Source organism: Narcine bancroftii, chromosome 4 (genome assembly GCF_036971445.1).
Source record: "Narcine bancroftii isolate sNarBan1 chromosome 4, sNarBan1.hap1, whole genome shotgun sequence".
Taxonomy (NCBI): Eukaryota; Metazoa; Chordata; class Chondrichthyes; order Torpediniformes; family Narcinidae; genus Narcine; species Narcine bancroftii.
The window spans coordinates 21077122-21100510 of NC_091472.1; the positions used below are offsets into that span (position 1 = coordinate 21077122).

A 23389-nucleotide genomic window follows, 5' to 3' on the forward strand; every position below is an offset into this window, starting at 1 on the left:
TAAAAGAATTACATAAGAAATTGAAGGAATATGGAGAAGTATCGGGGTACAAGATCAACGCAAATAAAAGTGAAGTGATGCCAATGAATAATGTGGATTTCACAAAGTTTAAGAAAGAATCACCATTTAAATAAACACAAGCAATCCGATACCTAGGTATTCAACTAGATAATAATCTAGGCCATCTATACAAATTAAATTATCAGCCATTAAAGAAGAAATTACAAGATGATTTAGAACATTGGAAAGATTTACCACTAACACTGATAGGAAGGGTAAATTGCATTAAAATGAATATCTTCCCAAGGATACAATACCTATTTCAATTGTCACCAATTCACCTAACAGAGAAATTCTTCAAGGAGCTAAAGAAAATAATAAGGAAATTCTTATGGAAAGGGGGGAAAACTGAGAATAGCGCTAGATAAATTAACAGAATGGTACAAACAAGGGGGCTTACAGCTACCAAACTTTAAGAATTATTATAGAGCAGCACAATTAAGATACCTATCAGATTTTTATCAAACAAGGGAAAAACCAGATTTGACCAGATTAGAGCTAGATAAAATAGTCCCCTATTCAGGTACCTGAACAAATACTATATAAGTGGGAGGAAAAGCTGGTCCAACATAGGAATTCACCAGTACTGCACCATCTGCTCAACATTTGGAAGAAGATTCACGTAGAAAGGAAAAAGAAACAAATGATCAACTACCAAAATTTCAACTTAGTTAATGCTGCTTTTTCAAAAATCTTCTGTAACCTTCTTCTGAAATTCTTTTTCCAACTCAGTTATTTGTTTCTCTAAATTCAGACTTTCTGCCAAATACTGTTTTTTTACTTTTGCTGAATAACTAATAATTTGACCCTGTAAATATGCTTTCAAAGCATCCCATAAAATAAAATTACTATGTACTGAATTAGTATTTATACTCAAAAAAGAAGCAATTTGTTCCTTAACAAAAGTAATAAACTCCGGTTTTTTCAATAACATTACATTAAATCTCCACCGATAAGTTGATTTCATGACCTTAGAACTAACACAGATATAAACAACATAGAATGATCAGACACAATCCTACTCTTATATTCAGCCTGAACAATTCAAGCTTGAAGATGTGCCGATATCAAAAACAGATCTATTCTAGATAATGAATCATGCCTAGATGAATAAAAAGAGAAATCTTTTTCTGTTGGATTTAATTTCCTCCAAATTTCAACCAAATTCAAATCTTTCATCAAAGACCCCATCTGTACAGCCATTTTGGATTTCTTTATACTTTTCAGAGAGTAATCCAATAACGGATCTAAAACACAATTAAAATCCCCTCCAATTAAAATGTTTTTATTAGCCTGATTTAATGATAAAATTGTTTCAGATATAAATATCTCATCATCCACATTAGGCGCATAAACATTCAACAACATCTACAGTTCTGCAAAAATGTTACAATTCATCATTAAAACCCTATCCACAGTTTCAGCAAATGATTCCATCTCAAATGGTATTTTCTTATGAACCAAAATTGCCACTCCTCGCACTTTAGAATTAAAAGAGGAAGCAACCACATACCCTACCCAATCTCTCTTCAATTTTAAAGGTTATTTTTCAGTTAAATGTGTTTCTTGCCAAAAAGCAATGCCAACCTTCTTCTTTTTAATATAAGCCAACACACGCTTACGCTTAATTGGATTATTCAATCCCTGTACATTAAAAGTTGCAAAAATTCAAATTAGACATTTCTTTACTAAAAAAAATACACAATTCACACTATAGCAAAATATAGGTCCCCTTGCTTAAAAATCTCTTTAAATGAAATACAAAAGAACCCTTTATATAACCCCCCCAAAAAAATACAAAAAAAATTATATCCCGAAAACTACACTAATGTAGTAACTCCCCAAATATCTGGGTGTGTTAAAACCCACTACTGGCAGATGACTATGAAAAGTTTCAGAGCCATCCACCCCCCCCCCCCCCCCTGTTGAACTACTCAGCAATTATTTATCTCAATCATATTCAGCCCAATGATTCCAATTCCAAAGATTGTTCCGGGTCTTCAATATCAAGCAAACTCTGTATCAATTCACCCTTCTTTCCATTCTTTCCATTCCCATTGCTCTTATCAGATGCCCTCCTCTTAGGTGACGATGATCAACCAGCTCCTCATACATCTGGCAAAGAATGAGCAAAAATTAATGCATCATAATCACTCTCTGTTGGGCACTATCGGTAGCCCCAATAATGATGCAGACAGAAGACTGAGGGGATCGATAAGCTTTATTAAGCAAGAGACTGCTGGCCCGTGTCTAGGCTAGGAAAATGAGTGGGAAGGAGAGGGGACTCGACCTTTATGGCCAGGGGTCACGTGGGAAGGATCAAGGGAGGAGCTAAGGTAGGGAGACCCCTGGAGGGTGGGCCAGCTAATACATACAGCCGTATCACCACACTCTCAAAAAACTGAGATTGAAAATTCCCATAAAAAACTTTCATTACAGCAGGGTATTGAAAAGCAAATTTATAACCTTGTCTCCACAACACCACTTTTGCTGAATTAAATTATCTACGCCTCTTAATAATTTCCTGACTCAAATCAGCATAAAAGAACATACTATTGCCCTGAACCATCATTGGAGTTTGATTCCGTCGAGCCATTTGAACAGCAATCCGTAGAATCATCTCTCTATCCTGATATCTCAAACAACGAATTAAAACTGCTCATGGTGGCTGACCCAGAAAAGGTTTCCTCCTCAACACCCTATGCGCTCTGTCCAATTCCAAACCATCTGGAAAAAAAATTATTTCCCAATGCATGCGGAATCCACTCTTTAAAAAACTTCACCGGATCTGTACCCTCAATATTCTCCAGGTGCCCTACTATTTTTACATTGTTCCATCGACCTTGATTTTCCAAAGAATCAATCTTCTTCAGCAATTCTCTCTTCTAAATCTCCCATTCTACAAAAGAATCTTCCACTTTTTCCATTTTTTCTCTATTTTGTTCCACTTGATCTTTACAATCATGAAAGACCTCTTCAATTATTTTGAAATGACCTTGTACAGCATCCACTACTTTCAAACATCTATTAACATCAGCTTTAACAACAGACATATCATTCTTTACAGATGACACTTCACAAATATTATTCATTTTGACTTTCATCTCCATAAATCCTTGATTCATTTGTGTAGACATCTGTAGTGACATATTATCCATCTGACGAGCAATCCCCTCCAAAATAGTAAAGACAGCTTCAAATCCAGGCTCTCCTGTTCCTCCTTGAGGCCAACCTTCTTTAGCTACAGTGCCCAAGGCAGATTCTTCATATCTTGTTTCCAACAAGGCAGGACTTCCCTCCTCTTCTTCACCTGCACTTGTTGTAAGTCAGACAGTGTGACTGCAGGTCTGTACCCCCTACAGCCCATACCTCCAGTAATTAATGAACGCATGTCTCATTGCACATGCCCGGCAGCACTACTGACCACGCAGGCGCACCTTCTGAATCACCCCCGTGCGTCTCCAAGCCGCCGAGCACCACAGCGGGTGCGCATACCAGAGTCAGCCAAGAGAGAAACAATGCTGGCGCCATCTTGTGACTGCAGGGTAGGCACCGGCGCCATACTTATCTGACCAGGAGTATGCTGGGCCTTGGAAACTAAGTCAGTCGACTCCTTGGCTTCAACCTGGTGAGTAGGCCTCAGCACTTTTATAAGGTAATTTTTTCTGTAATTGAGCTTTTGATTTCTTCACATCAGCAGTCATTTTCATTCTTCAGTCTTCAAACACCTTTAAAAACTATTTTTTTAAACTTTCCAAACTTTTTAATTCGGGTATTAATTAAGTCAACTGGGGAGAGGTGGAACTGCATGTCTTCCTCCTACGCCATCTCGTCATGCCCCCCCAAGGTGGTTGAAGCAAGGTGAATTTTGTCATTTAAGGAAAAGTTAGATAGGGGCATGGATGTGAGGGGATTGGAGGGTTATGGGCAGAGTGCAGGCAAGTGGGACGAGAGATCACTTAAATCGGTGCAGACTAGAGGGACCGAGATGGCTTGTTTCCATACTGAAATTGTTATATGGTTATGAATGATTCTTCAGAATAGCTTTGGGAAAGAACACATATACTACAGAGCATGCAAGCACAATTTGCACTGAATATTTATTGACATAATGACATCATTGGATAAGGCTTGGAGCACAAATCTACATGAATGAACACACTGCAATTCCTGCTCTGGAAGTTTTATAGCAGTACACATGTGTAGGATGCTGCACAGACTCAATCAACCCATTGAGTTCTTCAATTTAATTATTTTTTTTCTTCTATGAGAGGGTCCAAAGCTCTTGCTCTGCTTGATCAGCTGTTACAATCACATGGGGATCCTTTGTGCGATTGGTATGGAATTACACACTTCTAAGTGCTTGAAGTCTGCCCAGCCCCCTCCTTCAGAAGTCCAAGAGAGGAGTGAGATATGGCCACACATCTATTATTTTCACTTTAGCTCCACCCTGCCAAAATAAAATCTGCCTCTTCGGTGTCCTTCAGAGAACGAGTGCAGAGGTAAGAGAAACAAGGAAGTAGATCAATGTGGCAGGCACCAAGTAGATATTATGTGTGTGTGTGTGTGTGTGTGTGTGTGTGTGTGTGTGTGTGTGTGTGTGTGTGTGTGTGTGTGTGTGTGTGTGTGTGTGTGTGTGTGTGTGTGTGTGTGTGTTTTCAAGCGAGTGTGTCTGTGTGTGCTTTCAAGTGAGTGTATGTGTGTGTGTGTTTTCAAGTGAATGTGTGTTTTCAAGTGAGTGTATGTGTCTGTGTACGGCCCCTCACCCCAAGTCCAAAGCCCGCTGTGCAGCTCAGATGGCAAAATCCTCCTCAGCGACAAGATCTCCATCCTCAACCGATGGTCAGAACACTTCTAATCTCTTTTCAGTGCCCACCGCTCAGTCCAAGAATCCGCCCTGCTCCAGCTCCCTCAACAGCCCTTAAGGCTAGAGCTGGATGAGGTCCTCACCCGGGAAGAGACAGACAAGGCAATTGAACAACTGAAAAGTGGCAAAGCAGCAGGTATGGATGGAATCCCCCCAGAGGTCTGGAAGGCTGGCAGCAAAACTCTGCATGCCAAACTGCATGAGTTTTTCAAGCTCTGCTGGGACCAAGGAAAGCTGCCTCAGGACCTTCGTGATGCCATCATAATCACCCTGTACAAAAATAAAGGCGAGAAATCAGACTGCTCAAACTACAGGGGAATCACGCTGCTCTCCACTGCTGGCAAAATCTTCGCTAGGATTCTCCTAAATAGAATAATACCTAGTGTCGCCGAAAATGTTCTCCCAGAATCACAGTGCGGCTTTCGCGCAAACAGAGGAACTACTGACATGGTCTTTGCCTTCAGACAGCTCCAAGAAAAGTGCAGAGAACAAAACAAAGGTCTCTACATCACCTTTGTTGACCTCACCAAAGCCTTCTACACCGTGAGTAGGAAAGGGCTTTGGCAAATACTAGAGCGCCTCGGATGCCCCCCAAAGTTCCTCAACATGGTTATCCTACTGCACGAAAACCAACAAGGTCGGGTCAGATACAGCAATGACCTCTCTGAACCCTTCTCCATTAACAATGGCGTGAAGCAAGGCTGCATTCTTGCACTAACCCTCTTTTCAATCTTCTTCAGCATGATGCTGAACCAAGCCATAAAAGACCTCAACAATGAAGACGCTGTTTACATCCGGTACCGCACGGATGGCAGTCTCTTCAATCTGAGGCACCTGCAAGCTCACACCGAGACACAAGAGCAACTTGTCCGTGAACTACTCTTTGCAGACGATGCCGCTTTAGTTGCCCATTCAGAGCCAGTTCTTCAGCGCTTGACGTCGTGTTTTGTGGAAACTGCCAAAATGTTTGGCCTGGAAGTGAGCCTGAAGAAAATTGAGGTTCTCCATCAGCCAGCTCCCCACCATGACTACCAGCCCCCCACATCTCCATCGGGCACACAAAACTCAAAATGGTCAACCAGTTTACCTATCTCGGCTGCACCATTTCATCGGATGCAAGGATCGACAACGAGATAGACAACAGACTCGCCAAGGCAAATAGCGCCTTTGGAAGACTACACAAAAGAGTCTGGAAAAACAACCAACTGAAAAATCTCACAAAGATTAGCGTATACAGAGCCGTTGTCATACCCACACTCCTGTTCGGCTCCGAATCATGGGTCCTCTACCGGCATCACCTACAGCTCCTAGAACGCTTCCACCAGCATTGTCTCTGCTCCATTCTCAACATTCATTGGAGTGACTTCATCCCTAACATCGAAGTACACGAGATGGCAGAGGCCGACAGCATCGAATCCACACTGCTGAAGATCCAACTGTGCTGGGTAGGTCACGTCTCCAGAATGGAGGACCATCGCCTTCTCAAGATCGAGCTCTCCACTGGCCACCGTGACAGAGGTGCACCAAAGAAGAGGTACAAGGACTGCCTAAAGAAATCTCTTGGTGCCTGCCACATTGACCACCGCCAGTGGGCTGATATCGCCTCAAACCGTGCATCTTGGCGCCTCACAGTTCGGCGGGCAGCAACCTCCTTTGAAGAAGACCGCAGAGCCCACCTCACTGACAAAAGACAAATGAGGAAAAACCCAACATCCAACCCCAACCCACCAATTTTCCCTTGCAACCGCTGCAACCGTGACTGCCTGCCTGCATCGGACTTGTCAGCCACCAACGAGCCTGCAGCTGACATGGACATACCCCTCCATATCTCCATACCTGGCTTTTGCTTCCTTTTGTGTATCTACCATAAAATAGAAAAACAATGAAATTGTTCCATATCAGGTTTATTTTAATTTCTCTATGTTATACAATCTTGATGTTCCTTGTCAAGAATGTTCAATCCATAGACTCTTATAATCTAACAAATTGTGCATTGTAAATATTATTTTATAATTTGTCCAATAACTACATCTTTGAAAAAAATACATTTGCATTTCCTAGATTAGAGTATCTGTTGGTGATGCATCAGCTTGCCAGCAACCTCTGGGCTTCAACATGGACACGGATAACCATCCATCCATGACATTGTAAGATGCATCTTCAACACAATTTCTTAAGCAATCTGTAACTGAAGTGAAATAAAAGTCCAAAAGGTATATTTTAAGGGAAATAGATTTCTAGCTGCTCTGATCGTCGATTAATAAAATTATAATTCTTAATAACCTCAGGGTATTTTGTGGCGGCAGGAGGTGCAGATGGTACAATACATTAGAAAAAAGGTTAATTTATTGCTACATTCAGGGGAAGTGATTCATTGAATATGAATGAGGTTGATATCCTAATAACATTAGAGATTAGCTCACATGAGGATCTCTTGCAGTTCAGCCATGTTTCTGGCATGCAGCCGATTCACAGGGTACTTACTACATGTGGGTTGTGTATGAAGCAATGTTGACAGCCTGGCACACTAGTGTTGGTTGTCTTTATAACAGACAGGGCAATAAACAAGATCTATTCAGAGCATACACAGTCTGTATATCCAACAGACCAACCACTCACTGCAGCTGCCTTTCACAGACAGTACACTTTATTTATGGATCTCTTATGAGCACAGAATCCGTGCAAAGTATCAGCTTTGTAACATGATTAATGTTTTCCAATGCTCGCCCACTGGAAGGGATTATTTCACTTTGCCAAACTTTCCTTAACCAGTACGACAGCAAAAGAACGGACCAATGAATTACTGTTGCATCTGTGAACTCATCTTTTCCTACAACCCTATAGAGAGAAGAGCCGGTTATTGCGGGCTAAGACAAATGTGGAAGATGTCCTGACGGCTCAGAAAATTCATCACAGATACAGCTGGGAGACAAAGAAGAAACATGCAAGGATCCTGAGAGCTTCAGGGGAAGGGTGAATGAATGACATTTTTCTTCCCTTTTATACACATGAGCACTATTTGAAACACCGGTTGAACATAATAAGAGAATCAATTCAGAGCAATAAACCGAGACTGCAAATAAATTAAACTGTAAAATAAAACCCATCACTGGTTCGTGTATCTGGGGAGGGAAAGGGTTACACAAGGAATTAAAAAGGAAAGCAAAGTGAAGAAAAGGTACGCTCATTTATAGAGAGGAAATAAAAATCACACTTGTATAACATTTTCACTGGAACCAACAAGGATTCTAATTTCTTTTGGCTCTTTGCCTTGAATTTTGTGCATTGAAACAATGGATATAATTAATATATGAAATAGTCTGTAGATGGAGCCCGTGAGGAATTTTGGGACTACCAGATGTCAATCATGAATAATACTGTTAACATTTGCAATTTAAAAGGAAGTTATTAAGGATACAAATTTAAAATGAAGACATAAGATTGAAGGAATGCACCTCAATCAGTCCCTATTTGTTAGAAACACTATTTGTGCAACCTGATAATTCCGTTCTCTACATCAGCCATTCTCAACTGGTGCATTATGGTCACTGGGGGCCACAGCATATTTAAGTAAAAGCTTTGTTTTCTTCTCACCTTTCATAACATAAATATTTTTAACGCTTTTTTTAATGTAGTCAGTAGGAGAGAAGAACGGAAGGAACCAAAACTTGACTGCTTCACAGGGAAGGGGGGCCCATAAACATTGAGCAGAGTCCTAAGGGTGCTATAGCCAAAACAAGGGGTGAGAATGGCTGATCAATTTGGAGATCAATGAAGACAGGGTAAATGCACTCTTCATAAGGCGGCGCGACGTCGGACGCAGCGGCCTCTCCAGGGCCACTACTCTCCATGGTCCTGGAGAAACGCTATCTCGTCTTTACCATGTGAGCATGGTATGAGCGATAAATAAAGGTAACTTAACTTGACAAAAGATTTTTTTGCTTACATAACGGAGGAAAGCAATAAAATCTGCAGATGCTGGGGTCTAGTGCACTGGCCCAAACATTGACTGCCTTTTGATGTTGTATGACCTGCCGAGTTTCTCCAGCACTTTTGTGTACTGATTATATCATTCTGCCTCTTAATATTTTTTCCAATAGATGTGATAACATGCCGCAGCTAATGGCAAAAGTAGAAACCTATAGTATCACTTACTGGCTCAGATTAAATAAGTCAGTTTCCTTGAGTATTCCAATGGCATTAGTTTCTATCTTTCAACCCGCCATCATGGCAGATTGCTTGACCAATTTCTTGACTTAGAAAACAATAAATTTTGCAATGAATTGCACCTTTACAACAAATCCCTTTGATCCAATGTGATATATTATATTAAAGGCATAAAAAAGTTAAGAGGTAGAATTGTAATATAAGGTTGGTTATCTGGCATTTCAGTAAGTGGCATGCTCCAGCAACTGGCACTTCAGTGGAAGAACTTGGGCCACCATTAAGGGCAGCACCGAGCAGATGCTAAGGCCAACAATAAGTTCACTGGCACATTTGATTAACAAGCTCCTGTCAAGCGAGGCACATTCTAGATACATACAAAGCTTTATTGCATATAGGCAGGACTGCTTTGCGAAGAATTACTTTTGATACCCTATTGACACTTCTTATCTCCAAAGTAATGCAAATTCAAAAAGCAATGCACCTATTTTCTTCTTTCAAATGTCAGCTGTCCTTATAAATAATCCTCTAATTGTATATCTTTATTTCCACACTCTGAAATATCATTATTAAATCACAACATGTCTGCATTTCTCCCTCCTCAAGTCCTTATTTAATGCATATCCTTTATCAAGCTATTAATCAACTGTCTTAACACCTTAGTTTTTGGCGTGTTTTACCTTATGTCTCTGGGAAAAGAAGAAAGCTTTTCCTTGCGATATCTTTCTGTGATAAAGGTTTTTTTAAAGTAGCAAACCTTTCTTGCCTATCACTAAACAACCCATTTATTCATAACAATCCCACTGTTGACTTCATCTTGATAAGTGTCACCTTAAGTGATGAATTATCAATCACAGAGACTTGAATTCCATTTAAAATTATTAGTCCAGTTCAAATAAAGCTTAGACTTTAGGGGAAAAAAATGGAGACATCAGGAGATACACAGTCAACCTGGAAATTATTCCCCAGGCATCATTTTGAGTGACCGACACTATTGTTGGATAAACGATGTGCAACATTAAAAAAATCTCATTTACAGGGGTTGCTCTAAACAAGAAAAAGGAATAAAGAAGCCTATCACATAAAAAAAAGTATATCTTCAAAAGTCTTGATCTATGATGTAAGATCTAGTTATAAAGTGAAGTGTTGATCTAGGACTCCTCAACAGCAAATTCAACTAAGGACTCATTTCAGGACTTATTTTTGCACTTTATTGATTTGTTAAAAATGATCTGTATTGCAGTTTGTTTACATTTCTTTACCTGTTTACATTTCTTTATTTGTTTACATGTGTATGTTGTGCAGTTTTTTTAATAACCATTAAGTGGTAATTCTGCCTTGCCCGCAGGAAAAAGAATTTCAGCGTTGAATGTGATGTCATGTATGTACTCTGACATTAAATCTTCTGAAATTGCAGGGGTGTGGTAGAACAGAGGGGTCTGGGAATACACATACATAGTTCCCTAAAAGTGGTGTCACATGTGGATAGGGTTGTAAAGAGAGCTTTTGGCATGTTGGCCGTCATAAATCAAAGTATTGAGCACAGGAGTTGGGATGTTATGAATAAGACATTGGTGAGGCCAAATTTGGAGTTACGTGTACAGTTTTGGTCACCTAACTACAGGAAAGATATCAATAAGATAGAAAGAGTGCAGATAAGATCTACTAGGATGTTGCTGGGACTTCAGGAACTGTGTTCCAAGGAAATGTTAAGCAGGTTAGGACTTTAGAAGAATGAGGGAAGATTTGATAGAAGTGTTTAAAATTATGAGAGGGGATGGACAGAGTAAATGTAGATAGGTTTTTTTCTGCTGAGGGTAGGTGAGATACGAACCAGAGGTCATGCATTAAGAGTGAAAGGGGAACATTTTAGGGGTACATGAGGGGGAACTTCTTCACATTGAGAGTGGTTGGAGTGTAGAATGAGCTTCCAGCCGAAGTGGTGAATGCAGGCTCAATTTTAATACTTAAGAAAAATTTGGACAGGAACGTGGATGGGAGAGGTATGGAGGGATATGTAGGTCAATGGGACTATGCAAAAAAAAAAGATTTGTCACAGATTAGAGGGGCAGAAGGGGCCTGTTTCTGTGCTGTAATTGTTTTATGGTTCTATAGAAGTCTGATGTCTTCTCTCCAGAAACTGTAGCAGTTGCTGCAACTCTACGACAGTGCCAGTCACCCAGGTTTGAATCTGGTGCTCTCTGTACAGAGTTTGTATGTTGTTGCTGTGTCTGCATGGGTTTCCTCCACGTGCTCCCGCTCTTCAAAACATATGGGGATTATAGGTTAATTGGGTCTAATTGGGCAGCAAGGGCTCATAAGCCGGTAGGGCCTGTCACTGCGCTGTTTGTTTAAATTTAAATCTTCAAAGACAGGACAATAAACAATTAAAATAAGGGGAAATAAAAGCAGATACTGTAAATCTAAAATGAAAACACGTTGGAAGTCCATTGTGGAAAGAGAAACAAAGCTAACATTTCAGGTCAATGACCCCCTTCTTCAGAGCCTTTTGGTAAATTTGTCCCAGTGCCACATTGATATATTGTTTCGTGTTCAGAATTCATTCGCAAGCAAATGGAATCAGGGCTTAAAGGGGTCATTATAGCCTTAGATCTAAAGAGAAGTGTCACTGATTGTACCGCTGTGTCAGGAACTGTGGTTGCTAATCCCTGCGCTCCCTGCTGCTATGTCAGGAATTGAGTTGAGTCTTCAGCTTGGTGTGGAGTGAGCCACTGATGGAACGAGCAGAGACTGCCTGTGAGGGCTGATGTCAGATAGGCTGGGACAAACAGTGCAGCTGCTCAGTGCTGATGTATAGAGCTGAGAGCAGCACAGTGGCCAAGTTTTGAATGCAGCTATGACTGGGGATTGGCAGCAATTGTCCCCACCCCCATCTCTTTGTTTGGCTGCGCTACTCTCCACTTACCCTAGATTTCTCCATGGTGAAAAGCTCAAGGGCAGCAGCTGGCCATTGAACTGGTTACCATAGATATATCGCCAAGATGGGGAGAGCTGTACAATGAAAGAGAAGGGGAGAGAGAGCAGATTCTGTGACAGGAATACTCAATCCAACAAAATATTGAATATTGAATTGTTGATTGCCACATGCTGAGAGTGAGAGGTGGAGCAAACAGGGTCTAAGCAGATAAATCGGCAGTGGGATTGGTAAATATTCTTTTGAATATCTCCATTTTGGCCAATTAGATCCAGCCAATAAAAAGAGGGGAAGCACAAGTGGAGCAGCCAGTGAGGAGCAGCCCCAGTGTGTGAGTGGCACAGTGTTGGAGTGGGGCTTTGAGGCTTCAGCTCAAGAGGTCCAGTATAGGAGTGGTGAGTTAGAGGCTTTGGCTCAAGAGGCTGAAGATGAGCTTCTGTTGGGTAAGATAAGGTCAGATAGGATCTTTGCATATTAACAAGATTTCAAAATGGACCTCACTTTCTCTTCCTTGCAGGAAATTTTTAAAAAAATGTAATTTATCGGAACATTCCACTGCAATGCTGTCTCAAAACAACACTTTCATAACAATAAATTCTGAATCTGATTCTGAGGTTGGTTTGTGTGGTGCCCTGAGCTCATTTGCACTTTCTGAGCTGTTTCTTAGCTATAGCATGAGCATGGTTGGAACAGGACTGATAGTTGGTGATCTTTCATATTAATATTAATTTTTTAAATTTATGTAGACATACAGCACAGTAACAGGCCATTTCAGCCCAGGAGTATGTGCCACCCAATTTACATCCAATTAATCCACCCCCCCTGGTACATTTCGAACAGTGGGAGGAAACTGGAGACCCTGGGGAAAACTCCACGCAGACACAGAGAGAACATTAATACAGATAGTGCGGGATTCGAACCCTGGACCTGATCGCTGGCACTGTAAATGTGTGGTGCTAATCACTAGCCAATGGTACTACCCTTTAAAACATTAAAACTCTTTACAATCTCCACTCCTACACATTCATATAGACTGGGGCATGCGCTCCAACCATGGTATGTACCTGGTGATGAGAGAGACCAGAGGATTCAGACTGTCTGGTAACCTATAACCTCAACAAACATATCATCAGAAATAATAACATAAATTTATACAGATATTCCTTTACATCTTCCTATCTGGATGTTTCATAAAAGTTCACATCCAACTTATGAAACATGGTCACTTTTTCAAAGTAGAAACACAGCCTTGACACAACATCCGCAATCAACAGAGAGATAATGACCAGATCATCTGAATGAGCATGGTTGGGTGGGTATAATACTGGCCAGTATTGATTTCCAGTATTGAATTAGGGATTGAATTCAGGAGTAGAGAGGCCACCAAATCTCTGGTGAGACCACACTTAGAGTATTGTGTTCAGTTCTGGTCACCTCATTATAGGAAGGATGTGGAAGCTATGGAGAGAGTGCAGAGGAGATTTACCAGTGTGATGGGTTATATTATATTTTATATTATATATTGTGAGAGAATATATAGAAATATTTTTGGGAGATAAATTTGGAAAAGTTAGATACACACACTTTAAAAACAGATCTTACTTGAAGTACTGGAGAATTCATATCCACAGTGACTTTGCAGAAATTGTGAAGAATGCCAATGGAGACTTCACAAATAGGTATTAATTGAACTGAAGTTGTGGAAGAATGGACTATTGGTCTTTAAAGCAACAGCAAGAGACATACTGTTTCCTGATACATTTTTGCAAGGCTTTTGAAGAGTGCTCACAGAAAGGTCACTGACTTGTTTATCTAAAAGCAACAGATGAACCAGAAAACAGGCTTCTATTGTTTGCTGGAGAAGGACATGTTGTTTTGCAAGCACAGGGGGTCAGTCAAGCAAGCTGGTAGTCTTTGACTGTGAGTCAGAGCGAGAGAGAGAGAGAGAAAAAGAGAGAGAGAAGGGTCAAGCAAGTTTTCTCAGTCAATGTGGGTGAGACAGAGAAGCTTGCTGAAACTGAAGCAGGAAGCTTGTTGGAACTGAAACAGAAGCTCCAGAGTGGTTAATGGCTGAAAGTGCTGGCTGTCTGGTGGTTGTCTTGGAATAAGAGAAACAGAAAGGAATTCTGTGGTGTCCTGAAAGAAAGAGGTTATTATCTGGAGAACTCTGATGGGGAAAGTTTTATCAGCAAGACACTGAGGAGACTGAGGGGAGTACCTCAATTGTGGAAATCCTGGAACAACACATTTCTCTCTACAAAACCTACAAGAACCTTCCTGAGCGATAACCATTTACCTTTCGAGCACCAAAGCCTGGTGAACTTTACACTGTTAAACTCTGTGCACAGTATAAGAATTGCCTGCAACCAGTGAACTTGGAGGAATGAGAAGTGAGATTGGACTGTGAACCAAAGAACTTTTCTAAATTTACACACATGGATTACATATGCGTGCGCTTAGAATTAGAAGGGGGCTAAATTGGGTTGTAAGTTAAAAATAGAAATAACTTAAAGTGTGATTCTCCTTTCATGTTCAAAGATAATTAAAAGCAAATTTTGTTTAAGTAACCATTTGTCTTAGTGAATATCTATTGCTGCTGGGTGTTGGGGTCCTTTGGACTTGTAACAATATAAATATGTCTTTAAAAGAGAAAGATTGTGGGGGTTTAGTGTTGGTCACCACAAGCAAAGACAGTAATACTTTTCAAAAGACATTTCATTTAAAATGCAAGAACTATGCACAAGGAGACATCACGTCCTCAGTGACTTTACAGAAACTTTGAAGAGTGCCTATGGAGACGTCACAAGTAGGTGTTAATTAGACTGATGACGTGGAGTAAATGGATTATTGTTTTGAAAGCAACAGACGCTTAGGCAGAAACTGATTCCGGTACTGACAGTCTGTCTGCTTGCAGTTTGCTGTTCTAGGAAAGGTCATGTGGTTTTGCAAGCAGAGAGAGAGAGAGAGAGAGAGAGAGAGAGAGAGAACAAAACAGGTTTTCTCTAAGAGTGTGTGTGAGAGAGAGAGAATTCATTTGGAATTCAGCAGTGGCTTTTGAGTCTGGAACATGACAAGCTGGCAAGCATGGTTGAAAACCTCATTTTGAAGACAGGTTTTAACTTCTGAGTTCAGCCTGTTGAAAAACCCTTATAGTCTTTACAAGAGGAAATGGCTGGATAGATTGTTTCTCCTGAAATAAGGGAAACAAGAGGAACTCTGTGGTGACCAGGAAGAAGAGGTTATCATTTGGAAAACCCATGATGGGGCAAGTTTCTATGGCAAGACACTGAAGTGGCTGATGAGCGGGAATCAGTTTGTGTGTGTCTAATGAGCAACCAATCTCTCTAAAACCAATTAGAACCTTCCTGAGTCGTAACCATTTACCTTTTCACTTGTGTCTGGTGAAAATTCATACATGTTATATTCTTCGCACAGAGAATTTAAGTATTTCCTGATACCAGTGAACTTGGAGGAGCGAGAAGTGAGGTTGGACTGTGAATCAAAGAGTTTTCCTGAACATTTACATATTACATACATGTGCACTTAGAATTAGAAGGGGGTTAAGTTAGGTTAAGTAAAGTTAATAGTAACAAGTTAAAGTTTGATCCTGTTTTTATGTTTAAAGAAAATGAAAAGCAACTTATGTTTAAGTAACCATTTGTCTCGGTGAATTTCTATTGCTGCTGGGTTTTGGGGTCCTCTGGGTCGTAACACCAGGATGTCACCTGGATTGGAAAACAAGTCTTATGAGGCAAGGTTAGCAGAGCTGGGACTTTTCTCTTTGGAGTGCAGAAGGATGAGAGGAGACTTAATAGAGGTCTACAAGATTATGAGAGGCATAGATAGGCCAGCACCTGTTTCCCAGGGTAGGATCAGCAAACACCAGAGTTTTTTGCTGAACAAAGTTAAGGGAGGGAAGTTCAAGGGAGACACAGAGAGTCTGGAATGCCTTGCTGGGGATGGTGGTGGAGGCTGAAATATTGGGGGAAATATTGGGGGAATTTAAGAGACACAAGGTTGAAAGAAAAATAGAGGGTAGGGAGGATTTTGGTTTTTTTTAGGAAGGAATATATGGGTTGGCACAACATTGAGGGTTGAAGGGCCTGTTCTGTGCTGTATAGTTCAATCTATGAAGAATTCCAGGAGGGGGATTTCCTGCTCTTCTTCACCTGAGATTGCAGACAGAGTTTCAGTTTACTGCATCATCCAAACCTGCAAGAGTGCTGCTCTCCCTCAGAAACGCAGTGGGTTGTCAGCCTTCATCTTTACCTTTGCCTTTTCGGAAATGGATTAGAATTTACAGCCTTATGATAAAGACCCAAGACCCACAGCTGATGCTCTGCAATGCTTAATTATCACTTTTGTGACAAATTTAAAATTTCTGAAATAACATTGTGCGTACCATATCTGATTTACAAAGACAAAATTTTTCCTCATTTTTGAACTGTTCACCCCTGTGATTTCATTTACTTTTGTCTTAATGGAGCTATTCTTTAGCATGTGACCTTATTACAGTTATAATATATTGGACTAAGATCTAAGGAGAAAAAATATTTATTTATATCACACAGTACCAATTTGGCCAAGTCAAGCAAGGCCAATAATTTCTCGCATATAATTTCTCTTGCTCATATCCAAATCTTTTTACATTTAGAACCATAGAACAATACAGCACAAAATAGGCCTTATGGCACTTCTAGTCTGAGCCAAACCATTTTTTTGCCTAGTCCCACTGACCTGTACCCAATCCACAGCCCTCTGTACCTCTTCCATCCATGTACTTGCCCAAATTCTTCATAAATGTTAAAATTGAGCCCACATTCACCACTTCAGCTGGCAGCCCATTGCACATCCCAGCACTTTCTGTGTGAAGAAGCTCCCCCTCATGTTCCCCCTAAGGTTTTCCCCTTTCACCCTTAACCCATGTCCTCTGGTTTGTATCTCACCTACCCTCAGTGGAAAAAGCTTAGCTACATTTACTCTGTCTATTCCCCTCAAAATTTGAAATACCTCTATCGAATCTCCCCTCATATGGTCCTAATCTGTTTAGCCTTTTCCTGTAACTCAGTTCCTGAAGTCCTGACAACATCCTAGTAAATCTTCTCTGCACTCTTTCTGTGTGCGTTATCCGAAAATTCAAAGGAAACCTTGACAGAAAATATAGGAAGAGACAAAAACTGCTAAAATGACTTTTCAGGCAGTGCTGGTTGAAAATGTTTGTTCTGTCTGACAAAATATGAATGCTTTCTCAATAATTGTACAGGAAGCTTGATGTTTATAATTGCAAATTAAATTTAATGCACAATAAAGCAAAATACAATTTAGACTTAATTTGTTTACTTGGGGGAAAATACAGTTATATGAGATCAATGTTGTTTTCACTTCCATAGTTACGATCAATACGGAAATGAGAACAGATCGCTGCCACCGATTTTGAAGAGGATACATTCTATGAAGAAAAGTGAAAATCCTGGAAGAATTCAGTCTACCTCCATGTGGTCTTTTGCGTTTCTCCTCACTCCTCCCCCCACCCCACCCCCTATCAATTTTCAACCTCTCATTGCTGCAGTTGGAGGTTTCCATCTGCATCCTACCAAGAAGAGCAGAGTGAGGGGCCTCAATGATTATCACTTAGTAGCACTCACATCAAATGAAATGCTTTAGGAGGTTGGTCATGGCCAGAATGAACGGACCTCAAAAAAAGACCTGGGCCTACTGCCATTTACCTACCACCACAATTGTTCCACAGCAGATGCAATCTCACTGGCTCTCTACACAGCCCTGAATCACCTGAGAAACAGCAATGCATCACCTTTCAACACTATTATTCCCTCAGTACTGGGCAGGAAGCTTCAAAACCTGTGTCTCTGCAGCTCCCTCTACAACTGGATCATCAAAAGACCACAGACAGTACCAATCCCTTTAACATCTCCTCTTCATTGACAATCAACACAGACGCTCCTCAAGGATTTGTGCTTAGCCCACTGCTCTACTCTCCTTACACCCATGACTGTGTGGCCAGGCACAATTCAAACGCCATCTACAAGTTTGCGGATGGCTCCACGGTCCTCAGCAGAATCTCAGACGGCAATGAAGAAGCGTACAGGAGAAAGGTAAATCTGCCAGTTGAATGGTGTCACAGTAACAACCTTGCACTCAACATTAGTAAAACTAAGGAACAGGTTGTGGATTTCAGGAAGGGGAAACCAGGAGAACACAAACCAGTCCTCATTGAGGGATCAGCAGTGGAGAGGGTAAGGAATTTCAAATTAATGGGTGTCAACATCGCTAAAAACCTATTCTGGGGCCATCATACCAATGCAATTGTGAAGAAGGGACGCCAGTGGTTATATTTTGTTAGGAGTTTGAGAAGATTTGGTTATGTCACCAAAGACTCTTGCAAATTTCCACAGGTGTACCATGGAGAGCATTCTGACTGGTTGCATCACTGTCTGGTATGGAGGTGCAATACACAGGATAGGAGAAGGCTGCAGAGGGTTGTAAACTTAGCCACCACCATCTTCACTCCATGAAGGACATCTTTAAGAGGCAGTGTCTCAAGAAAGCAGTCTCTATCATCAAGTACACTCACCACCCAGGCCAGGCCCTCTTCACACTGCTACCATCAGGAAGGAGGCACAGGAGCCTGACGATGAGCACCCAACATTACAAAAACAGCTTCTTCTCCACCATCAGATTTCTCTTCAGACAATGAACCAATAGGCACTACCTCACTTTTTTTTTGTTTTTTTTTTGCACTGAATTTTTTAATTTTTAATCTTTTATTTCTTTCTTCTTTGGCTTGGCTTCGCGGACGAAGATTTATGGAGGGGGTAAAAAGTCCACGTCAGCTGCAGGCTCGTTTGTGGCTGACCAGTCCGATGCGGGACAGGCAGACACGATTGCAGCGGTTGCAAGGGAAAATTGGTTGGTTGGGGTTGGGTGTTGGGTTTTTCCTCCTTTGCCTTTTGTCAGTGAGGTGGGCTCTGCGGTCTTCTTCAAAGGAGGCTGCTGCCCGCCAAACTGTGAGGCGCCAAGATGCACGGTTTGAGGCGTTATCAGCCCACTGGCGGTGGTCAATGTGGCAGGCACCAAGAGATTTCTTTAGGCAGTCCTTGTACCTTTTCTTTGGTGCACCTCTGTCACGGTGGCCAGTGGAGAGCTCGCCATATAATACGATCTTGGGAAGGCGATGGTCCTCCATTCTGGAGACGTGACCCATCCAGCGCAGCTGGATCTTCAGCATCGTGGACTCGATGCTGTCGACCTCTGCCATCTCGAGTACCTCGACGTTAGGGGTGTGAGCGCTCCAATGGATGTTGAGGATGGAGCGGAGACAACGCTGGTGGAAGCGTTCTAGGAGCCGTAGGTGGTGCCGGTAGAGGACCCATGATTCGGAGCCGAACAGGAGTGTGGGTATGACAACGGCTCTGTATACGCTTATCTTTGTGAGGTTTTTCAGTTGGTTGTTTTTCCAGACTCTTTTGTGTAGTCTTCCAAAGGCGCTATTTGCCTTGGCGAGTCTGTTGTCTATCTCATTGTCGATCCTTGCATCTGATGAAATGGTGCAGCCGAGATAGGTAAACTGGTTGACCGTTTTGAGTTTTGTGTGCCCGATGGAGATGTGGGGGGGCTGGTAGTCATGGTGGGGAGCTGGCTGATGGAGGACCTCAGTTTTCTTCAGGCTGACTTCCAGGCCAAACATTTTGGCAGTTTCCGCAAAGCAGGAAAGGGCTTTGGCAAATACTAGAGCGCATCGGAATCTTTTATTTACTGAACTGTTATTTATAGCAATTTTTGCACTTGTAATGCACAATACTACTCCCACAAAAAAAAACCCATGGTTAGGGGACAGGTAAAAGGTTCTGTGGAAGGGATTGAGAATCCTTAATGGCATGTTGCCTCCCTGGTGTGAAGGTCTGAGATATCTCAGACTGAATTCACAGTGTTCTCAGCAGGAAGGGTGAGCAGCCAGATGTCGTGGTCCATATAGGGAACAATGATGTGGGTAGGAAAGGTGAGGAGGTCCTGCAAGGAGAGTTCAGGGAGTTAGGTGCAAGGTTGAAGGACAGGACCTCCAGGGTTGTAATCTCAGGATTGCTACTCATGCCACGTGCTAGTGAGGTTAGAAATAGAGGGATAATATGTGGTTAAAGACATAGTGCAAGTGGGAGGGATTTAGGTTTCTCGATCATTGGGCTCTTCTCCAGGGAAGGTGGGATGTGTTCCAATGGGACAGTTTGCATCAGAACTGGAGGAGGACTAATATTCTTGTGGGAAGGTTTGCTAGTGCTGCTCCGGTAAATTTAAACTAGATTTGCAGGGGGGTGGAAACCAGAGTGTTAGAGCAAATAGAAGAGTGAAAGAAGGAAAAGATGATGTGTAAACTGCATGTAATGTTCAATGCAAGAAGTATTATTGGAAAGGCAGATTAGCTAACAGCATGGATTGCCATTTGAAATTAAGACATTGTGGCCATTAGTAAAACTTGGTTGTAGTTGGGGCAGAATTGGAAGCTCAATGTTCGCCATTTCTTTTGCTCCAGATGTGAAAGAACAGGGTGGGGGGATGAAAGTGGGAGGAGTGGCATTGCTCATCAAGGAAAATAATACAGCGGTGCTCAGGTAGGACAGACCAGAGGGCTCGTCTATTGAGGCTATATGGGTGGAATTGAGGAATGGGAAAGGTATGACCATACTTATGGGATTGTATTACAGACCGCCCAATAGTCAACGAGAATTGGAGGAGCAAATCTGTAGAGAGGTAGCAGACAGCTGAAGGAAACACAAAGTTGTGATAGTACATTTTAACTTAGCACATTTTGACTGGGATATGACTTGGAGTTTGTCAAATGTGTTCAGGAAGGTTTTCTAAATTGATAGATAGAGGTACCAACTAGAGAGATCATAATACTGGATCTCCTATGAGAGACTGAGACAGGTGACAGAAGTATGTGTAGCAGAAAAATTTGGGGTCAAGTGATCATAATGCCATTAGTTTCAAGTTAACTGTATGTAGTGAAGTGGAATTTGCTGTCTATGTATTGTTCTGATGGCTGGCTCCTCCCCTGGCTCCACCCTCACCTGCCCCAATATAAATCTTGGTTTTCCTGCCCTACCTCAGATTCACCTGAGGACTATTGTGTCTACGGCCATTGATTGTAGGCTATTAAAAGCGTGTTTGCACTCCTCACTTGTCTCTGAGTGCAATCCTTGCGTTACAATTTTAATAGTTTAACTTTGAAACAGGATAGAAGCCCTGCTGAAGCCAGGCATGCTCCAGATCGACCCTCGTCCCATGAGGCTCCAAAGAAATTCGCCTACTGGCTGGAGTGCTTCCAGTCCTATCAGACAGCCACACAAGACATTTTCAACTCAGATGGTCTCGGGAGATCGGCACCTCTCTCGAGTTGGCCCCAAAGGGACTGTTACCTATGAGTCAGCCATAGAAAGCTTAAAGGCCAGCTATATGAGGCTCCAGAATGATGAGCTGGTGAGGCACTGACTCTCTCAATGTCAGCAGCATCAATGAGTTGCTGGACGACTATATTCTTGAACTGTGGGCTCTGATCAGAAAGTGCCACTACAAAGTGGCCATGGCCTGGGTGAGATAGGAGGAACAAATCCAGGACACCCTCGTTGCAGGAGTGAGGTCGAGGTACGTGAGGCAGCGACTGCTAGAGTTGGGGAAGAAAGACTTGGCCAGCAGCCTGGAGCTGGCAAAAGTGCTTGAACAGGGCCAAATGGGAGCTGACAACCTCATCAGGTCATTGGGGCACCTGTGACCCCCTCAGCACCAGCGCCAACCGCTGTGGCCACACACGACTGGAGATGCTACTGCTGTGGAAGGTACAGCACCCCTGTGCCTGATGCTCTGCAAAGGACTCAGTGTACACTGGATGCGGTAAGTGAGGGCACTGGTTGAAGGTCTGCCAGGCTAAAGGGAACCCAAAGAGGGTGACCTCGTGTGCACCCCCGAATCATCACTTGCCCTGTGCCAGAGACCCAAAGGATCAGGCCCTGCCTCTCTGTGCTGTTCGCCACCAGCATCTTGCTGCACCTCGTGGCAGGACCCACCACGGGAAGCCACAGAGGCCATCTTGCCACGCCTTGAGGTTAGCACCACCTAGTCCATTGTTGGATCAAGATGGAGGGTGGCCATCTTGTCCCACCTCGTGGTCAACGCCATCTTGTCTGCCTGCAGGCCAAGAGGAGAGAGCTGACATTACTATGTGGAGCAACAGGGTTTCCGGAACACTGTCATCGGTTTCCTGGATCAGGTAATACCTCACCAATTGAATAACTTGACGATGGAGGTGAGAGTAAATGGACATTTGACTGATTGGTTCGTAGACACTGGCTCCATGGAGAGCTTTATAACCTCTGTGATGGCTCTGCGGTAGAACTTAAAAGTGTGCTCAACAGACTATCATATTTCCCTAGATTTGCACTCTGCAACGATCCAGGGGTATTGTATAGTACATCTAACTGTAAAAGGGGGGAATTTTGTAATTTCCGATTGATGTACTGAGTTGCTGGGCCTGGACTTCATGTGTCACCTTAAAAGTGTGACCATGGAGTACTCTGGCCCACTTATCGCAATCATGGTGCAGAATGGAAGGACACAAATGCCAGACACCATATGTGGTCTCTTCACCCTAAATATTGATCTCCCCCCCCCCCCCCCCCCCCCACCACCCCATCACTGTTTCCAAACCTGACTTCCGATTGCAAACCAATAGCTACAAAGTGCAGGCGATACAGTGCGGGGCATCGGGAATTTATCAGAGCCGAGACACAGCAGCTGCTCAAATAAAACATAATTGAACCTAGTAACTGCCCATGGAGAACCCAGGTGGTAGTCATGAAAAGGGAAGAAAAGTCCAGGCTAGTGATTGACTATAGCCAAAGAATTAATCATTTCACACTCCTGGACACAAACCCATTCCCTCTAATTTCGGACATGGTAAACTAATCTCAGGACTCACCTGAACCCAGTGTGAAAGGTGCTATTTACGTGCCACAAGGAGTCCAAAAGAGGCAGAACAAAAGGGCACATGGTCCTTTATAGTTCTGCAGGCAGTACTGGGGGGGCCAATCACTCGGGGCAGGCTGGGCCCCGTTGGCTGCTATGGCCAATGGCTCGAAGCCAAGTGCAGGGGCTCAGCAGGGATTGGCTGAGGTGATTCACCTGGGCTAATTGAGTGAAAGTCAGGGTTCAGTCTGGTCAGGCTGCCTGGACTGCAGCACCTGATAATTTAGGTGGGCCAATCGCAAGGGTCACCTTGATGTCTTGGGGTGAGTCTTTGACCTTGATTGGCAGATAGTGCGCCCTCCGAACAGGAGCGCAGAAGCGCTACCAGG

General features: G+C 42.5%; 1 long non-coding RNA gene across 1 annotated transcript in view; it reads right to left on the reverse strand.

The window, feature by feature from the left end:
* Nucleotides 1-1015: 1015 nt before the first annotated feature.
* The window catches only part of LOC138759790 (uncharacterized), a 30695-nt gene continuing 8321 nt past the window's right edge, over nt 1016-23389 (reverse strand). The window contains exon 3 of the long non-coding RNA XR_011355086.1: nt 1016-2175. This is a non-coding gene — a long non-coding RNA (uncharacterized lncRNA). The remainder of the gene's footprint in view (nt 2176-23389) is intronic.